The 20,154-nt window shown below is 39.8% G+C and overlaps 1 protein-coding gene across 4 annotated transcripts in view; it reads right to left on the bottom strand.

Moving 5' to 3' along the window:
* Positions 1-20,154, bottom strand: part of RBM47 (RNA binding motif protein 47) — a 177,801-nt gene that overhangs the window by 60,255 nt on the left and 97,392 nt on the right. For 3 of the 4 annotated variants that reach the window (XM_012644509.1, XM_012644511.1, XM_012644512.1), the window contains exon 1: positions 1,135-1,154. The exons of the other annotated variant lie outside the window; for it this stretch is intronic. The gene's annotated coding sequence lies outside the window, so the exon portion shown is untranslated. Of the gene's footprint in view, positions 1-1,134; positions 1,155-20,154 lie in introns of those variants that run through there. 4 annotated transcript variants of the gene reach the window in all.

Raw genomic sequence — 20,154 nt, 5'->3', positions numbered from 1 at the left:
CTTTACAAATTAGACAAAAGTAGAGTTAAAAACTAAATATTTAAAATAATTTTTAACCAACTGGCGCCATGTCTCACTTAATCTCTGTTATAAAAATACAAACCCATAGTAAGCCACCTTTGGGAAAAAGGCCATCATGGAAAACCAATTGTACTTTCCCTTGAACCTGAGCTTATCTTTCAATACTAAATATTAGATGTAGCTAATAAATAAGTAAAATAATATGCATTTCTCATGTATACATTTTGTCAAAACATGGATTCATCATAATGAAAAGGGATTTTATTGTGAGGTAAAAAGGGTTCCTTAAGAGGAAAGAGTATCTTTCTTTTGAAGAATAGCTTCTATTTCAAGTGCTATCCAAATGACTCCATTTCCAAGTAGAGAGAATTAAGATACAATAAAAATTCTATTTCTCTGGTCATTTGAGTTAATATAAAAACAAATGTTGAACAGCATATAAAACATAACTAAACGAAAATGAAACTAATTTCAATGCTTTAAAGCATATAACCTACACTTAAATAATTCCATTTCATAAACTTAAATATTAGTTTGAAACAATGATTGACACAAGAGTCTCTCTTTATACCAGAACTTTTCTCTGAAAGTAAATGTCATTATTGTTAACCTTTATGTATTAATTATCACAAGCTAATTACATTAATTTTTCTTATTTTTAATCATCACATCTTAAAATTATAGTTTTCTTCTTTAAAAGACTCAGAAATGACTTTGGAAAACAAATGTGGAAATTATTGATAAATTCCTGCTTCATCCTAAGTAGCAGCAAATTAGGAAAAAAAGACTTTATTTTGTAAAGATCCATATTTTTCAAGTGTGTAAAGTGAAAACCTGCTTAGATAAACCGATTTTTTTTAATGTTATAACTTAAGAATTTTGGGTTTTTTAATGCTAATACTAATGAGTGGACATAAAAGAATTTTGGTTTTACTGCTGGTAAGGCAAATTGTGTAGCAGTTGAAATTTTTATAAACGTCCAAATTTTCTTTTTGTCTTCAATTAAAAAACAAACAAAACAGAGCATTTGTTTATCTGGCGTGATTTAAATCGCTTTAACCAAACACAACCGTCTTCTCCTCTCTTTGATTAAAACAAATAAGGCTTCCCTACCTTTCCAGTCTTGAAATCTGGCTGCAACAGGCTACCTGTAACAAAAGCTTTGCGCTTAAAGCAACCTTTGGTCCTGATCCCGGAACCTGCGTCGCTCTGGTGGACACGGCACAGGTCTCCTCATTGGCCAATGGAGTGAGCTTTGGCCACTTAAATACCCTGGGAGCCATTTGCTAAGGGCACCTGGAATGAGCTGGAGTGGGTGGTACAGAAAGCAGGGAGGTGTTAAAACTGCTACACAGAAAATGCTACAGGGCAACCAGAAACGTCAAGGAAAACCTACTGCAATGAATGGATTTGGGGAAGGCCCAAGGAGACAGAAGCTTTGGCATTTCATAGGGACAGAAATTTAACTGAAATATTTTATTCAAACTCCCATCATGACTAAAAAGAAACATTTTTTAAAACCCAGCACCCTAAAACCAGATGAATGCCCATAACCTTGTACTGCTTGATGCAGATAAAGACAGTAATTCCTACCTCATCCAGGTTGTCCTGGGGACTAAATAAATGAAAATATACATAAAGTATTTGGAAAAGCTCGTGGCATGTAGAAAGCCCTCAAAAGATGTTCCTATGATTTCTCAGAAATGTTCTGCTTTTAGCAAATGTTGCTTTTCCTTCTCGTTCTACTTGAGGTAGGCAATTTGGATAAGGTACCCCTTGTCTTCTCTCCTAATCACCATTAACAATCATGTTCATGGTAAATCTGGTGGAAAAAATATATATAGGCAAAAATTATTAAACCCTCATTTTATTTTACTTTATCAATTTGGAGCTGGAAATGGATTTACTGGTAAGAAGTAGAGAAAAGCAAAAGAGGCACAGTACGAAAGAGGAGGGATGATAAAACATGATTTATGATAATCAAAGCATCTGTACATAACAACGGCCCGGGAGGGCCTGCAGCACTTAAGCCGAGTAAACACACTCCTTTTCCAGCACTTAAGAGATGGAAACTCACTGAAAGTCTCTCTGGAGGGTGAGTTTGCTGGTTCAGGCAACTGGGGATCAGAAAAGGGAACAGAGGAGGCACTTGAGGGGGTCCTGAAAGCAAAGTGACATCCGGGTGCTCTGAACTAGGATGACAACGAGCTCCACAGCACACAGGAGACAAATGAAGGTCTGTAACTCTCCCTAAAGCAAAAATTGCACATTTGTGGCCCTAAGTTTTCCCTTAGCGGTTTCCTGTCACTGTTAACCTTATTCGATTAGACTGTAGCAATCTGAAGCAACTATGGTTGGAAGTAAAAAGGGCAGAGCGACAAGAGAGTTTCCAATCTATTCACCTTCCCATATTTTTAAAGAAAGTTTTATTACTCCTAGACAAAATAATCTAAAACTATCAATAGTGACTATAAAAAATATCAACAATAAAGGGTCAACATCCTAAACAAGTCTAAGATTATAATCATGTTAAATATTACATAAAACTAAATTGCTAGGTTCTGACTGACGGAAAACTGAAGCAATTCTTGGTTACTAAGGCAGTGTTTTCAAAAACTACTGATTTCAGATAAATGTAAATTCCTCTTGACTACAAATGGGATTCAGATAATCTGTTTGGGGGTGTGTGTGTGTGTTTCTCACTCTTTCGCCAGGGCTAGAGTGTCGTGGCGTCAGCCTAGTTCACAGCAACCTCCAACTCCTGGGCTCAAGCGATCCTCCTGCCTCAGCCTCCCAGGTAGCTGGGACTACAGGTGCATGCCACCATGCCCAGCTAATTTTTTCTATTTTTAGTTGTTTGGCCAATTTGTTTCTATTTATAGTAGAGACGGGGTCTCGCTCTTGCTAAAGCTGGTCTCAAACTCCTGAGCTCAAACAATCCACCCACCTCGGCCTCCCAGAGTGCTAGGATTACAGGTGTGAGCCACCACGCCCCACCAGAAAATCTGTTTTTATATAAGAGTAATTAAGTATATTACATAAGAAAAAATTCTGGATGATGGCACGTTTTAAGCTTTAGAAAGGGAGTATTTGGGCTTTGGAAGTTCGGTGTAAGTGTGTGTATCTGCATTCTTATTCCAAACATTTCCCAAAAAACACAAAAACTTAGAAAACAAACCATCTCAAGATGATAAATTTTAAGACTAAGGAGGTAAGGACAGGCATCTGTTCACTGAATACCTGAAAACAATAATTACAATTACAATTATAGCCAGCCCGAAATAAAAATCAAGCAAATTCTTCCTGCCTTGGTTTTGAACAAAGGTACTTTAAAAAATACATGCACATTTGCACACTAGTTTTCACATATTCAAACAATATAGAAAAATACACAGAAAAAGTGAAAGTCACCCCTCTACTGACATTAACAATGGCTCTTTCTACATAGCCCTGCATGCAGGCAAATGTGCAAGATTTACATAGACAGCATCATAGGAGACATGTCCACCCTACAAGGGCCATGTTAGTTTCTGATAGATCTGGCTTGCAATAGGCTTAAGTCACCCCTGGAAAAATGATCTTTGTCTTCACAAAGCACCTTTGTTTTACTTTTTCTTTTTCTTTCTTTTTTTTTTTTTTGAGACAGAGTCTCGCTTTTGTTGCCCGGGCTACAGTGAGTGCCGTGGCGGCAGCCTAGCTCACAGCAACCTCAAACTCCTGGGCTCAAGCAATCCTCCTGCCTCAGCCTCCCAAGTAGCTGGGACTACAGGCACGAGCCACCACGCCCGGCTAATTGTTTATTTCTATTTTTAGTTGACTTGCTAGTTTTTTCTATTTTTAGTAGACACGGGGTCTCGCTCTTGCTCAGGCTGGTCTCGAACTCCTGAGCTCAAACAATCCTCCTGCCTCGGCCTCCCAGGGTGCTAGGATTACAGGCGTGAGCCACCGCACCCGGCCAGCACCTTTGTTTTAGAGTAGAGAGACAGCAGGCAAATCTGAGGTCTGAGACTAAAAAAAAGAAATACAGACACAAAATAGAAGCTTGGGACAATATAAGCTCTAAGGGAGATTTGGAAAAATGAACAAGAGACACGACTCAGACATGTCTGGGAGAGGAGTAAATGGAGCACAGGTAAAATAGGATATATAATTATATAGGATATTTTAAATATAGGTAATATTTATTAAGGCCACCTTGCCATTCTAAGAGAACATTATTTTTTATTTTAATTTATCTAAAGGCTAAGATATAGCCAATGTAAAGATAGTGTGGGTGTGTATTTGCATTTGTATGTCATTTCCCAGAAGCAGATTTGACATTATTTTGAATTTCAAAACCTTTGCTGAAATAGTTGTTTATTGTATGAATGAATGCATGTGTACATGTGTGTGCGCACATACCCACACATGCACACTGAGGTTCTAGCCTCCAGCTGACCAGGTGTCACACCCGGGCAACGAGGTCATGTCACTGTATCGGTGGTGTCGGCTGTAGCAGCTGGCCATGAAGCCAACGAACCAGCACCGGAAAAAAGACAGGGCATAGAGCAGAATCCGCAAACCTGCAGGATTAAAGTACCATAGTATTTTCTTAAACAATGGACATTGCCATATCTGGAGTGAAAGGTTTGTCTCACAGGGACATTAGGAAGGCTCTGAGGGCTTTCATTTTAAAATTTAAAATGATGTCCTCTCAATTGGTACAACAGCTTTAAAGAGTAAAGTTTTAACAGTAACTAGCATTCGTCTATTTCGTCCATTCTAGGTGCTGGCATGGTTCTGGGTGTTGGGGCTGTAGCCACGAGCAAAACATGAACATCCCTGCCCTGGTGAACACTATGGTCTCATGGGGGAGAGAGAGACGTTGAATGAATAAATCAGTAAAATATGCAGTATGTTAGGGGGTGAGAGAGCTAAGAAGAGAAAACGGCAGGGAAAGAGAACAGGAACCCACGCGTGTAGGGAGGGAAAATTGTGTTGGCATGGTCTCTGATTTATAAGGGAAAGTATATTTATTACTTAGTCGTTCTGAAAACTAAGCGTGTGAGTCCATTAGATTTCTCATGGGGCATGCTATTAAGCTAAGCAAATATCTAAGCTCATTTAAATCACAAGTCGAGTACTTCCTGTTTACATGGTGGCAGCCATTCAGCGTGGACACAGGCAGGGCAGCAGACATCTTAATACAGTAACAGGAGCCAGGTACAGGGCGTTACGGAAAAAAATACAAGAGAGAACATGATGCTTTTGGATGACTGTTTTGAAGTTAAAGCCAATTTCCTATGATTTTCTCAGGTTAGCAGGAACTTAGAGGGTTTAAACTGGCCCGGTTGGGCTGCTCTGGGATCTCCAGTTACCTTCACTCTATCTCATTCCCATCCCCTCCGCCCCCTTTAAACCACAATCTTTAGGCCCATCCTGACTGCTGGTACACTTACTGAACCCCATGCCTCAGAAAGGCTCACCGCGGCCGGGACATGGACGCAGAGAGAGGAAGGGGGGGTGGGCGTGGATGCGGGCTAACTTCTCTCAGGGTCTAGGGTTCCAGCACCCCATCCTGGATGAGCTAATCAAAAGCCATGCAGTAGTAAGTGTTATCACACCTACCGCGCAGCCTGCCTGTAACTTCTCAGACAGAGCGAGCGAGAGAATCAGCCGATACGTCAGACCAAGTAAGTGCCCCCGACGTCCAACCAGCTCGTTCTCTTCCAGGCTTTACTCGGTCAAGCAAGGGACATTTCTATTTTTATGCTTACATTTAGATTTGTCACAAAAGCACAGTCACTGTAAGTGTTCCCCACTTTCCTGTATGATAAGCAGTCACGAAGAGCACCCGTGTTTGTTACACGCAACACAGACACGGGCATGTTCGGTGAGGCGCCACCTCATCACCTCCATCTGTAACTGAATACCTGCAGCTGACCCCTATATGGCCCTTGTCCTGCCCCTGGCACTGTTCCAGGTGCTTGGCATATACTAGCACATGCAATCCTCATAAATATGTTGATGTAGGTACTAGTATCATCACCATTTTATAGATGAAAAAACTAAGGCACAAGAAATAAAGTAATTTGTCCAAGACCAACAGCCTGCAAATAGTGGAGTGAGGATTTGAACCCAGGGCACTCTGGCTCTTTGAAATCATACTTTACCACCTGGAGATGAGTAGCTAATCTCTCTTTCCTCCTAATCATCTATGTCTCTGTCTACCTACCCACACTTCACCTTGCTGCTCTGACAGCCGCCCAGTGACAGGCATTTTCGTGCTGAACAGAAAAAACTTTGGAACTTTGGAGATGGTGTCTTTGGAGCTAGGTAGGAAAATCTTTAATGGTTGAAGTGAAACAACGACTTAGGAAAGCCACAAAGTATCATTTCGATCTAAAGAGAATTCTCTTTCCATCTTGCACCTAAACGCTTCCTCTATGCTAGGCAGCACTCTGCATTAATTCCTAGAACTCCATTAGCTAGTACGCTGATCTCTTTCTGCCCCTCTAACACAGCAAATGGGAGCACTCCTTAGCTAAGCAATGACCAGTCTTGGCTCCACATAGCCTGTGGTAGTTTTAACAGATTTTTTATTTTTAAAAGAGGAAGGTCAGAATAAATACTGAATGCAGGTAGAGAGAAGATCCCGATTACAAAGTCATAAATAATGTGTACAATCCAAGCCCTGTGTTCCACCTTTGCTAGAGAAAAGCAAGCTACATTAAGTCACAATGTGAAAAGTAGTTTTTTCCTCCCTTAGAATGGCAGTCAGGTAAACAAGGGCTCAGGAAGTGTGTGGTTTTGCCAAGTATTCTGCGAGTTTATTCTTTAATAATTAAACGATGTTTTAATAATTTCCTCAAAATTACCACAAAAAAATCCCCTCCCATTCTGGATTTACCAAGTACTACGCTTTTCCATTCCAGCTGGGGTTTACTGAGCACTTTCCACAATACTGCGAGATGTATTCAAGCTGCCAAGATCTGGGCCATGATGGGGTAACTAACTGTGAACTAATAATCTTTTTTGGGGAGATAATTAAATGCCAAGCAATTAGAACATATAGAATGCAAAGCAAAATGGAGCCATGAGAGCTACCAGAGTCAGGCCAAGGGCACGGCCAAGTTTAACTGGAGTCCCCAAGGAAGCCTCCCTGGAGAGGCGTGGCCAGCCCCCCCCCCTTACTCACAACGGCATGACCTTACAAACACAGACAATCACAAAACCCTACAGCTTCAAAATATGCACTTCTCTGTATTTGTTTACTTTGTGATTTGAAAAAAAAACCTCTTTCCTGAAGAATCTTCCTATTCCGAAAATTTGGTATTACCAAAATTGGAATAAACCTTACACATAATATATTGTATACGTACGTTGTCATTACCAGGGTCTTGATAAGCTGGCAAGTAAGTAAATAAGCTACGTCTACTCTAAAAAACTGAGAAAATTTTATTCTGAAGACCTTTGGGTTCAGTTCTTACTTAAGCTTAATTTCCTATTCAACATAGTCTTTTACCACTTTCAAAAAGGGCTCTTAGTTTTTTGAGAAATAAAAGTAGATATGATAAAATTTGAAAAAGAATATGGAAATAATAGAAATCATGCAAAAAATTCTAACATTAAAACTTCAGCTGCTCTAGATCTGTAAACCCTGGTCATTCATGATTATGGTGAAATTAGAAACATGAGGACATCTTTAAAAGGCCAATTGCAAGGCTGATCAGTTTAGATGGGATGCTAAAATTAGCAAGGAGTGTAAGTTCAGGAAAAAGAACAACATAAAATACCACTGAAGCAAATAGTTTAGAGACAGCGAACCTAATTTTCTATGAGCAAACGGTAACTTTGCAAGGCATTCAATTTTGAATTGGTTGCATGAGTCATTCGATGACTCAGTAAATGGTTATTGATCACCTACTGTGTGTGGCTTTGTTCTAGACCCTGGAGAATGAGTGGTGACAAGACAGATACGGTCTGCCCATCCTGCTGCGGAAACATAATAAAAACAAGCAAATGCGTATGTTTGGGAGAGGGGTCATTGTGATAAATGCGTTGAGGGAGAAGTAAGCTGGGTTAGAAGGGAAAACCCTGTATTTGGGGCCGTATTGGTTAGGGCGGTCAGGAATGTCTTGCTCCTCTGCTCCCCACAGCGAAGTAAAGACCAGTCTGAAGACCTGGAGAAAAAGCATTCCAGATGGCAAGGAGAACAGGCAGGGGTATATGAAGAAAAGCAAGAAAGGGATGGGGTGGCTGAAGTAGAGGGACAAGGCAGGGGTAGGAGGGGAGACTTACAGGCCCAGCAAGGACTTTAGGTTCCCCTTGGTTTATTAGAGGATTCTGAGCAGAGAAGTGATGTGCTTTGATTTTCTCTTTATTAAGATCACTCCGGTGTGGAACAGAGATCATGGGCATGCAGAAGAGGAAGCAGGGGACCGGCCATCTAGGGATGGAAGGATGGTGGCTGACACTAGCATGGTCGTGTTGGGGTGGTGAGAAGAAGAGATTGGCTTTGAGCTGTATTTTGAGGACAGAGTTTAGAGAAATGGCTAATGGAGGGCAGCATCCAGGATGACTCTGCGGTCTGCAGCCTGAGCGACTGGGAGAGGGTGCGCCATAATGCCATGTCAGGAATATGGGGCAGAACTTAGTTTTTGTTATGACATGGCTTTCAGTCACAAGCAGTAAAAACACGAATATTGGCCGGGCGCGGTGGCTCACACCTGAAATCCTAGCACTCTGGGAGGCCGAGGCCGGAGGATCGCTCGAAGTCAGGAGTTCAAGACCAGCCTAAGCAAGAGCGAGACCCCGTCTCTACTAAAAATAGAAAGAAATTAGCCAAAACACTAAAAATATATAGAAAAAATTAGCCGGGCATGGTGGCATGTGCCTGTAGTCCCAGCTACTCAGGAGGCTGAGGCAGGAGGATGGCTTGAGCCTAGGAGTTGGAGGTTGCTGTGAGCTATGATCACACCACTGCACTCTAGCCAAGGTGACAGAGCAAGACTCTGCCTCAAAAACAAATAAATAAATGACTGAAATAAAATTAGCAAGTATTTATTAATGGATAGTGTTAAAATGTCACACTTCAGTAAGACAAGTACGAATTGATCAAAGCCCTTCTAAGGAAAATTTTATAGCCTATTTGAAGAGCCTTGGAAATATTCATTCTCTTCACTTAGCAATAAAGTCATTAAGGATCTCTCCTAAAGAAATAATAAAAAATGAAGTTTACACACAGAAATGTTTACCTCAGAATTCTTTATAATAAATTGAAAAACTACATCAGTCACTAAAATACATTTATGAAGAATTTTAATATCATGAGTAAAGGTTCATGATATGTGAGATTAAGAAAAAAGACACTAGAGAAAACTTTATGTACAGTGTGATTTCTCCTGAGACTATGGAAATAAAAATTAGAAAAATATAATAACATATTAATAGTAGTTGTTTCTGGGTATTAAGAATATGAATATGTGTGATTTCAAATATATATGAAATACATATATGTTAAATATCTGCAACATATATAACTTTAATCAGCAAATTTAAATGATTTGATAAAATAAATGTCTTTGTTCTATGCCCCATTCTCTCCTTCTCAGCCCGTCACTAAGTTCTGCCAGTTATTTCTTTCCCTTTCTCGCTGATTTAGCTCAGCACTAACCACGCACAACCCCCCGCCCCTTCCCAACACCGCTCCCTGCTGACCATCCTGAAAGCGGTGGGAAGAACAGTCTTCCTTCAGTACGGTTGGGGTCATGTTACTCCCATGAAGGGAATCTGACGTGATCCTTGGTGATCCATATAATATTATTAATACAAGCTTTTCATCATGAACTGCAAATCTTTGGTTCACTTCTGACTACAAACCACTGCCTAATTTCCCGTTTCCTTCAACCTCAATAGACACACACCCACTCGCAAAATCTCCAAGACTACCTCTCTTCTTTCTCTATCTACCAGATCCTTGTTTTCCTTTATGACTCCCCTCTGTAATCGTCATCCTCAAGAAGGCTTTTTATCCAGGTACCTGCCTTCTCCAAACGACTTCACTGACTGCCACATTACTTCAGCATTCCTTCTTTTCTACATGTTTGGCAATTGTGTGTCTGTCATTTGCAATCAGTCTTGCAAAATGGTTGGGAATTCCTGTTTTATCACAACATTGCCTCAACAGCAAAAGCTTCTAAGTGTACACAACCTATGATTCCACACTTGAAGATTAAAACTTATACACAAAGTTTAAGGCTGTCTCTTGTTAAAAAAAAAAAAATGTCTGTGGCAATGGCTCATGCCTATAACCCCAGCACTTTGGGAGGCCGAGGAGGGAGGATCCCCTGAGGTCAGGAGTTCAAGACCAGCGGGGGCAACACGGGGAGACCCTGTCTCTACAAAACAAACAAAAAAACAACAAAATGTTTGTTTACATATTTGTCATTTGCTTGCACGACAGGCTGATAGTTTCTTACAAAGTATAGCCAAGGCGTTTGCTTTCAACCTGTCTCTCCATCCAGTGTATAAACACCGAAATTTACTAACTTGGGTGCTTGATAATTGTTACTGACAAAATTTCCAAACTATTGGTGAAATACTTTTTGCTTACAACGTGGAGCCAGAAGTCATAACAAGAAAATATACTTTATGAAGAATCGTTGTGAAACAAAGACCTTAAAGCTCAATCCATTTCCCTGTTTGGTGACAAACTCTGGAGACAGGAAAGAAATGGCGACGGAGCAGCTTAGCACAGCACACTAGCGGAACTAGCGTAAGAATTATGCTAGAACTATGCTAGAACTATTATGTGGAACTGTCGTAAGAATTATTGAGGATTACTTTGATCTGAAGTATTAATGAAAATGATAGGGTCAGTCATGACTCCTAATAATTCCTCAAAGAGATCTTAAATTGGGACAACTTATTCCTGTGAGAATATACTTTTATAAAGAGAAAAATGGACACATTCCCAAAACACACAAGCATTTGATATACAGCAACTGCTTATTGCACTTCTGTTGAATGCTTGTCACTAATGCATTTATTGGAAGTAAAACTAAAAAAATAGCAATCATGATTAATTGAAGGACTAGATACCATTAGTGGTGCTTAGTTCTCTTCCAGAAATGAAGTGGGGAGAATTACGTGTAAGAAATCTCCATTTTAGACTCCTTCCATGGACATACGTATGTGCCAGAAGATGCATTCGTTAATAATTGTATTTCGCTTGGAGAATTAAACAACCAAGCACAGTAGCTAAGGTATAAATTGAGAATTCATCAAAGTTTCAAATTGAACTATAAACTGGTCCCAATCACCCTTTTCCATTTTCTAAGAGCATTAAATGGAATTTTAAAACATTTATTAAAATGAAACAAAGACAAACTACAAATAGGGGTGGGTTGTTAATGAGTCAATTTCCTTAATATGCCAGAGCTCTTACATATCAGTAAGAAAAAATACAATCCAACAAATATGAGCAAAGATATGAATAGGCAGTTTGTAGAAAAAGAAAATTTTAGGCCGGATGCCATGGCTCACGCCTGTAATCCCAGCACTTTGGGAGGCTGGGGTGGGAGGATTGCTTGAGGCCAGGAGTTTGAGATCAGCGTGGGCAACGTAACCAGACCCCATCTCTACAAAAAATAAAAATAAATTTTAAAAATATATAAAAAAATAGCCAGGCATTGTGGCACACACCTGTAGTCCCAGCTACTCAGGAGGCTGAGGTGGGAGGATCCCTTGAGCCCAGGAGTTAGAGGCTGCAGTGAGCTATAAGCAGACCACTACACTCCAGCCTGGGCAACAGAACAAGAACCTGTGAAGAAAGAAAAGAAAGAGAAAGAAAGAGGAAGGAAGGAAGGAAGGAAGGAAGAAAGGAAAGAAGGAAAGAAGGAAGGAAAAAGAAAGAAAAGAAAGAAAGAATTCTGTGGCTAATAAACATAAAAATATGTTCAATTTTATTCAAATTGAACTTTGTTCAATTAAAATAGATGGAAATCTAAACAATGGGTCCTATCAGATCAGTGAATATTTTAAAATTTGATGGTACCTAGTGTTGGTGAGAGTTTATGGAACAGGTACTCAACACATATGACGGTGGAAATATAAATTGGTATAAAGAATTGTTACATGTCTGAAGACAGAGTAAAATTTTTCATGTCCATATTCTGAGCTGCCTAGCCTACGGCTTACTTGTACATAGTAGATGCTCAATAAAATTTTGTTAGATAAAAATGCATTAATTTTTCATTTGCATGAGAGAACAATCTAGCTTCAGTTCTATCAGAAAAAATCTGTTTATATTTTCAGTAGTAAAGATAATTATTAATATTTGTATAGTGCTGTATAATTTATAAAACTCACTCTTGTCCATACCTTATCTCAGATTATGGGATAATTAAAATATTTATCTACATTTGGAAAGGGACTATGTGTAAGGAGTACTTTTTGACAATGTTAGGACTTGTAATGGTCACAGATTTAAATGGAAGTTTTAAAAATAATCTCCCCAGTTTCGGATCCTCAGAGGAAATGGGGTTGACAAACATTGGCTTCTGATGCCTGTGAATTTAGTTCAGGCAGAAGGAATTCCTCCATGTGAGTACGATTCAAGAGAGCACACACATGTTCTGTTCAACAACAAGGGCATTTACACAACATTTATTGCATGTCTCTAGGTAATTTACGTGTTGCTTGATCTTGATAATCCACATACATTTTTAGCCAATCCTTAGCCTCTAGACACTCTTGGTCTCTAGACACTCACAGAGACCCGGTTTATTTTGGATTCCTGAAGTCAATGCCAGTACTTATTTAAAGGGTCCTAAGATTTCAGTAGCCACCAAAAATTATTCTCTGTGTTCCCCTAGAAGGCGGAGATACCAGGAGCAACCTCACAATGCTCAGGGGTCATTTGGAAGCTCTCGTAGATGGCAGAGGAACCTTCATTGGGGACTGGCAGATAGAATCAAATGAGACAAAAAAGACATAAGCATGAGTCAGAGTCTCAGGAACTGAGATGTCCTTCATGTTCTCCACCATCTGATGATAGTGATTTCAACTCTAAATCTTCCGTTTCTTTTCTAACAAAAACTAGTGTCTAGATATGATATATAATTATACACACCCCCTTTACACCTGTCTCAGTACATGTGGTTGACTTGATGAACATGTCTTGGCCCTCTTGAAAATGATCACTTAAGGTGCTAGTGGTCTCTTATTCTGGCAGGCCTGAAAGTTTTGGCAAATAACAGATGGCCAATAAAATTTACGGAATGATAATACAGACCTACAAAATGTTTTTAATGTAATGGCTCTCATTAATATATTCTCAGCAGATTATAAAAACTTCTGTTGGACAGTTAAACGTTTAAGGAGCCCAAACCTGGAAAGGTATCTGTGCTGCTGACCCCAGGCCACTCCAACTTAGAGCTCAGAGCCAGCCAGTCCACTCGGCACCCCGAGCCCCGCCTTTCACATCCTGGTATAACTCTTCATAAGCATGGCTACGCTAGGAATAAGAATGGCATACTCCAGTATGAAAAGATTTAGTCTTCCAAAAAATAAATCTACTTTTAGCCCATCCATGGTGTATATATTCACCTTGATGTATATGCCAGAGAAAGCTGATTATCAATTTGTATACTAATGAGTTTTCTTCACTTTTTCCTAAGTATAACCTAGTATTTTCTAATTTCTCGCATCTACTGGGCCAGAGAAAAAAATGGGAATACACATCTTTAATGCTGCTTAGTGATACTTTTGATAAAAAGGAATGAGAGAGAGAGAGAGAGAGAGAGAGAGAGAGAGAGAGAGAGAAAGGAAGGAAGGAAGGAAAGTTGGTTGGTTGGTTTGAGCACTCGTTTGTACTTATTCTACTCATTAGAAGATCTTGAGAAAAATCTTTTTAGAATATTGTACTTCTTCCTTAGGTAAAATGGTAAAATAGGAATAATAATTTCCCTCTAACCTCAGAGACGTTGTGAGGGGAAAAATATAAAGTAAGAGTAGAAATGTTCAGCGTTTTCAGGAAGAGAAGCAACATCATTAGCCAGAACTTATTATTACTAAAATAACGCCTGCCTCTTATTTACACATGAAATGTTAATATCATTTCAAATGGCAATGACATCAAACTATTATCTAGCTATAGTTAAAATATTTCTATTACTAAAATATTACTTTGTCTGAAGGTTTTAGGATTATCTTAGCTAATACGATTCATAAATATTTTCATTTTCATATTAATATTAATATTATTTAAATATTTTCATTTTAAAGGAGGCTACTGAAAGTTTCATAATGAGGAATAATCCACATTTTTTTCCTTCTTGCAAAAGTAATGGCCATTCTTTGACTGAAGGATGAGAATAATAATGTATATTTTGTTTTTTAAATCGCTGGGAAAGGCCAGTTAGCCATAGAAATAGCAGCCAAGTTCCCTGAAAGTGCAATGGGAGAACAGGCTATAAACATAGAGCCTCAGGTAAGAGGACTTTTAATAACTGGTGAGTTCAGTAAAGAGTACATCCACCCCTCTCTTAAAGAAGAGACCTTGAGGTACTATAAAACCTACATTGGAATTTTTTAGTGAGTAGCATTTTCATAATTTATGGTGCTTCCACCTTGAGCTTGTTTCAGATTTAAGAAAACACTGCCTTTGTTCTTATATCATTATTTGTTCTCATACCATCACTATAATATGGTTGGATGACCAGATAAGGGAGGTCTGCGACCTGTCGGAGAAAAGCCCGCGTTCGGAAGCACCGCCCGCGTTCTGCACCACCAGAAACCCGTCCCCGCCCGGGCACCACAGGCAGCAGGTCTCGGCGGCTGGCGCGGAGGCACCGACCGCGGGGGCACAGCTCCGAGCTCCGCAGCTCCCCCCAGCGGCGGACGGCGCGGCTCAGCCCGACTGCGCCTTCGCCGCGTGCGGGCTCTGGGCCAAGCGCCGCACGCGTGTTATTCCGCTTAACGCTCACAGCAATCCTATGAGGTCGCAACTATCTTTCTGCTTATTTTACAGATGTGGAAACTGAGGCAGCAAGTTTAAATAAGCTGCAGCTGTTAGATGGCAGAGGCGGAATTCACAGCCAGGCAGCCAGACCCCGGAACCGCGCGGCCACACAGACTCCACCGCACGGCAAGCAGGCGACTCCCCGCACAGCCCCGCAGCACTCAGCGAGCCCGTCACTCCGTCTCCCAAGGAGGCACGAGCCCCTGACTCGTTTTCGGCAGCCGTCATTCACACTCACAAGCTGTCTGGTGAAGCAGAGCTCGGCGGATGGAGACAACAGTTAAATACAGTAAACAATCTAGGCTTCCACTTAAGAAACCAGAAAAAGTAGAGCAAACTAAGTCTGAAACAGCATAAGGAAGGAAATAATACAGACTTAAGTGGAAGTAGACTAGAAAAACAATAAAGAAAATTAACAAAACCAAAAGTTGGTTCTTTGAAAAGATCAGCACTGACAGACTTCTAGCTAGAATGACCAAGAAAATAAGAAAAAAGACTCAACTTACTAAACACAGGAATAAAGGAGAGGACATCACTACTGACCACGTAAAAATAAAAAGGATTGTAAAAGAATATTATCAATAATTGTATGCCAGCAAATTAGATAACCTAGGCGAAATGGACAAACTCCTAGAAAGATACAAACTGCCAAAACAGATTTTAAAAGAAACAGAAAATCTGAATAGACTTCTAAGTAAGGATACTGAATTAGTAATGCAAAAAATTCCCCACAAAGAAAAGCCCAGGAACAGATGGCTTCCCTAGTGAAATCTGCAAATGTTTAAAGTATAATTAACATCAACCCATCACAAACTCCTTCAAAAAATAGAATAGGATGGAACACTTTCCCAATGAGGCTGGTGGTATTGCTCCAATATAAAATCTAGACAAAAATATCACAAGAAAACTACAAATCACTATCTCTGATGCATAAAGATGAGAAAATTTACAGCTAAATACTAGCAAACCGAATTCAGCAACATATAAAAAGGATTATACACCATGACCAAGTGCAATTTTTCCCAGGAATGCAAGGTGGGCTTAACATGCAATACACCATATTAATAAAGGACAAAAACCTGCCCTAAGTAGACACTAAAAAAACATTTGATATAATGCAGCGACTTTTCATGATTAAAACACTCAACATACTATGAGCAGGAGGGAACTCTTTCATTCTGATAAAGAACGTCGACAAAAAACCCACAACTAACACATTTAAAGACTGAATGCTCTTCCCCTAAAATCAGCAACAAGACAAGGATGTGTACTCTAGTCACTATATCTCTTCATAGATGACATGATAAGTATATGTAGAAAGTTTAAGGAATCCACCAAAAAATTATTAGAACTAATAGACAAGCTCAACAAGGTTGAAGGACACGAGACCAATGTAGAAAAATCACTTATTTCTATATAGTAGCAATGAACAATCTAAAACATGACATTAACAAAGCAATTTCATTTATAATAGCATCAAAAATAATAAAATACTGTGAAAACCACAAAACATTGTTGAAAGAAAGTAAAGAAGATCTAAACAAATGGAAAGACATTTCATTTTCATGAACTGAAGACTTAATATTGTTAAAATGACAATACTCCTCAAATTGATCTACAGAGTCAACACAATCCCCACCAAAATTTCAGCTAGCTTCTGTGAAGTAATTGATAAGCTGATCCTAAAATTCATATGGAAATTCAAGGGACCCAGAATAGCCAAAACAAACTTGAATAAACAGAATAAAGCTCCAAACTCACATTTTCTGGATTCAAATTTATTACAAAGCCAGAGTAAGCAAGATAGTGTGGTACTAGCATAAGAACAGACATAGAACAATTGACTAGAAATGAAAGTACAGGGAGAAAACCAAAAAGTATATGTCTATGATCAACTGATTTTTGACAAGGCTGCCAAGACCATTCAACGGGAAAAGAATAATCTTTTCAAGAAATGATGCCGGAAAAACTGTATATCCACAATGCAAGAGAAGGAAGCTGGGCCCCTAATTCATACTGCACACAAAAATTAAATCATAATGGATCAAGCACCTAAATATAAGAGCTAAAACTGTAAAACTCTTGGAAGAAAACATAGATCAGGCGGGCAGTGGCCTTTTAGATATGACACCAACAGCACAACCAACAAAAGAAAAAACAATTAAATTGGACTTAGTCAAAATTACGAACTTTTGTTCTTCAAAGGACATCGTTAAGTAAAAAGACAACCCCCAAAATGGGAGAGAATATTGCAAATCATACATCTGATAGTAGCCTTATATCTGTAATATATAAAGAACTGCTGTAACTCAATGATAAAAAGACAAATAACCTAATTTAAAAATAGGTAAAGGGTCCGAATAGACCTTTCTCCAAAGAAGATGCACAAATGGCCAATGAGCACACAGAAAGCTGCACGAGCACCTCTTTGATATCACTTAGCCATCGGGGAAATGCAAATTAAAACCCCAGTGAGATCCCACTTTATACCCCCTAGGATGGCTACAGTCAAAAAGACAGGTGATAACAGATGCTGGCAAGGATGTGAAGAAATCAGAAGCTTCACACACTGTTGCTGGAAATGAGCAATGGTGCAACCACTTTGAAAACCGTCAGTTCCTCAAAACGTTGGACACAGAGTTCCTATGTGACCCAGAAATTCAGTTCTGAAGTGTATACCCAAGGGAAATGAATACCCATGACCTCACAAAAACTTGGTCACAGCAGCATCATAATAGCCAAAAAGTGGAAACAACCCAAATATCCATCAACTGACGAATAAATAAATAGGTAAATAAAATGTGGTATATTCAAACAATAGTATTCGGTAATAAAAAGAAATGAAATATTGACACATGCTGCAACATGGATGAACTTAGAAAATATTATGCTAAGTGAAAGAAGCCAGACACAGAATACCACACATGGTGTGATTCCATTTACATGAAATGTCCAGAACAGGCAAATCTATAGAGAACAGAAAGGGCAGGGGTTGCCGGGGCTGGGGTGGGGGGAAGGGAAGTGACGGTAGTGAGCACAGGGATTTCTGCAGGGGTGACGAACAGGTTCTAAGAATGATTGTGATGATGGCTGCACAAATCTGTGAATATACGAAACCCATTGAATTGTACACTCGAAATAGGTGAGCTTTATTACAGTATGTAAATTACATCTCGATAAAGCTGTTACTTAAAAGAGAGAAAAAAGGCATCCATGTAACAGTGGGAGAAGTACGCTCTCCCCCCCCCAATTCAGAAGGATGCATTTCAAAGGCTTCCCCTAAGTCTCTCCTGTTCCAATCATTATTTTCAAGGAATAAAATGCAGGCATGTGGCAGTGGGTGCTGTGATATCCACGTTCCATGTTCTCCCCCATCTTCATTTCAGACTAGAACCTTGTAGGTAAAACCTCACTGCAGAATAACCTTACAGAGAAGGTTCTGTATGATGCCATTTTTCTGTCCCAATGGATGGATGGCTTAGTGTCCCAGCTCTTTTTTATTCTCACAGCGAATAGTTTCTAATGAAATGCTTTCTCTGGTCGCTGGGAAGGGAGTCAGGAGGGTCCTAACTGAGCCGTGTATAAATAGCCTCCCTTCCCAGCCTCAGCAAGCAACAGCTTCCCTTCGTCTTCCTCTTCCACCCCTCCCCAATCATCACCCTCACCAATGTTGCTTTCCAATATTCCCAAAAGACCAACCTAAACAAAGCAAACGTACTGCCAAACAGCAGAAAGAAAACGGGCTTTGGAGTCTGGTAGCCAGGAACGCAAAAATCAACCCTGTCACTTTCTGCTCAGCAAGGTTGGGCAAGCCTAAGATGTCAAATTTGTCAAATAAAGATCACACCATACCCACTGTTAAGACGTATTAATATTTATAGAGTTCCCACCGTGAGCTGGGTGCTGAGGTTACAGACTGAATAACACACAGACTCTGTAGCTGAGAAACCCACTACATAGCACGAGTCCGTAGGAGATGCAGAAATGCAAACAGATCGCTACACCGCAGTGTGATAAATGCCATGAGAGATGGTGTCAAAGAAGAGGGAACGATTAATCCTCTTAATCTGGGGTAGATGTGAGACTTCAATAAGACAATGTGTCCACAGAACACTTGGCACATAGTAGGTGCTCAGAGTGTGAAGTTCTTTCTCTGCAAAGTGGGAATTTGGGGGGAAGTGAGAGTGGTAGAAACTGGAAAGGCCGTGTGCACTGCTCTGGCCGGAGGATCACCAAGGGTTGATTCCGCTAAAGAAAGCTGGGCCTCAGTTTCTGTATGTCTTCCTGCCCAAAGACATGATAACTAGAAAGATATTAGTTATAATAAATTTATAGTAGACCAAATAAATGTTGATGTCCTGGCATTAATATTGTGAATTTCAACCAATAATTCTAACTTTGCCAAATAAAGACATTCTGGACAAATGGCCAAAAGATCCTCGAATCTTCCTTCAGTCGACGCATATTTATTGACTCCCTTCTGTGTGATACCACGTAACAGAGACACAAAATCGAACTTACAACAAGCTTACACATGACTAGGAAAGATAAAACAAGTCCTTCATAATTATAATATTAATACATGGCAGAATAGCATGTTCCATTTATTCTCCACAGCCATTGCTCAAGACTTTGTTCTTGAAACAAAGCAGCAAGATAATATTGACATTGATCCTTTCCCGATCAGACTGTTCCTGTACTCTTAGGCTAATTTCTAGAACTATATATTTATAAATGGGGTTTCCCTTGGTGAAAAAAAGAAATGATAAAGTTTTTCAGTAGAGATTATTCAAGTCCTCAGCGTGCTCAGAACAAAATTTTGGTGAAATGATAGCACCTCTACCACTTATATAGAACCAATTCTGAGGGTCAGTAAATCCATGGCAGTGCGATGAACAAGGTATAATTCGACTCTGGGGGCGACAGTCTCTGTGGCATAAGATGTGGAGATGCCTAAACCGGACACCAGCAAAGCACCTGCCTTGAGGGGAGGGAGCTCAGGTGTGCAGCTGATGCCTTCTCCTGCCCATTCACCTTCTCAAGTGTCCCAGAACAGACTCCTCCCCAAGCCCCAGAGGTCAGGAATAGGTCCAGGTGTGGCACCATGAGGCTGAATCAGAGTCCTTTGG

The sequence above is a fragment of the Propithecus coquereli genome, unplaced genomic scaffold (assembly GCF_000956105.1).
Source record: "Propithecus coquereli isolate 6110/MARCELLA unplaced genomic scaffold, Pcoq_1.0 Scaffold213, whole genome shotgun sequence".
NCBI classification, from domain to species: Eukaryota; Metazoa; Chordata; class Mammalia; order Primates; family Indriidae; genus Propithecus; species Propithecus coquereli.
This window is presented reverse-complemented; position numbering and strand designations above follow the sequence as displayed.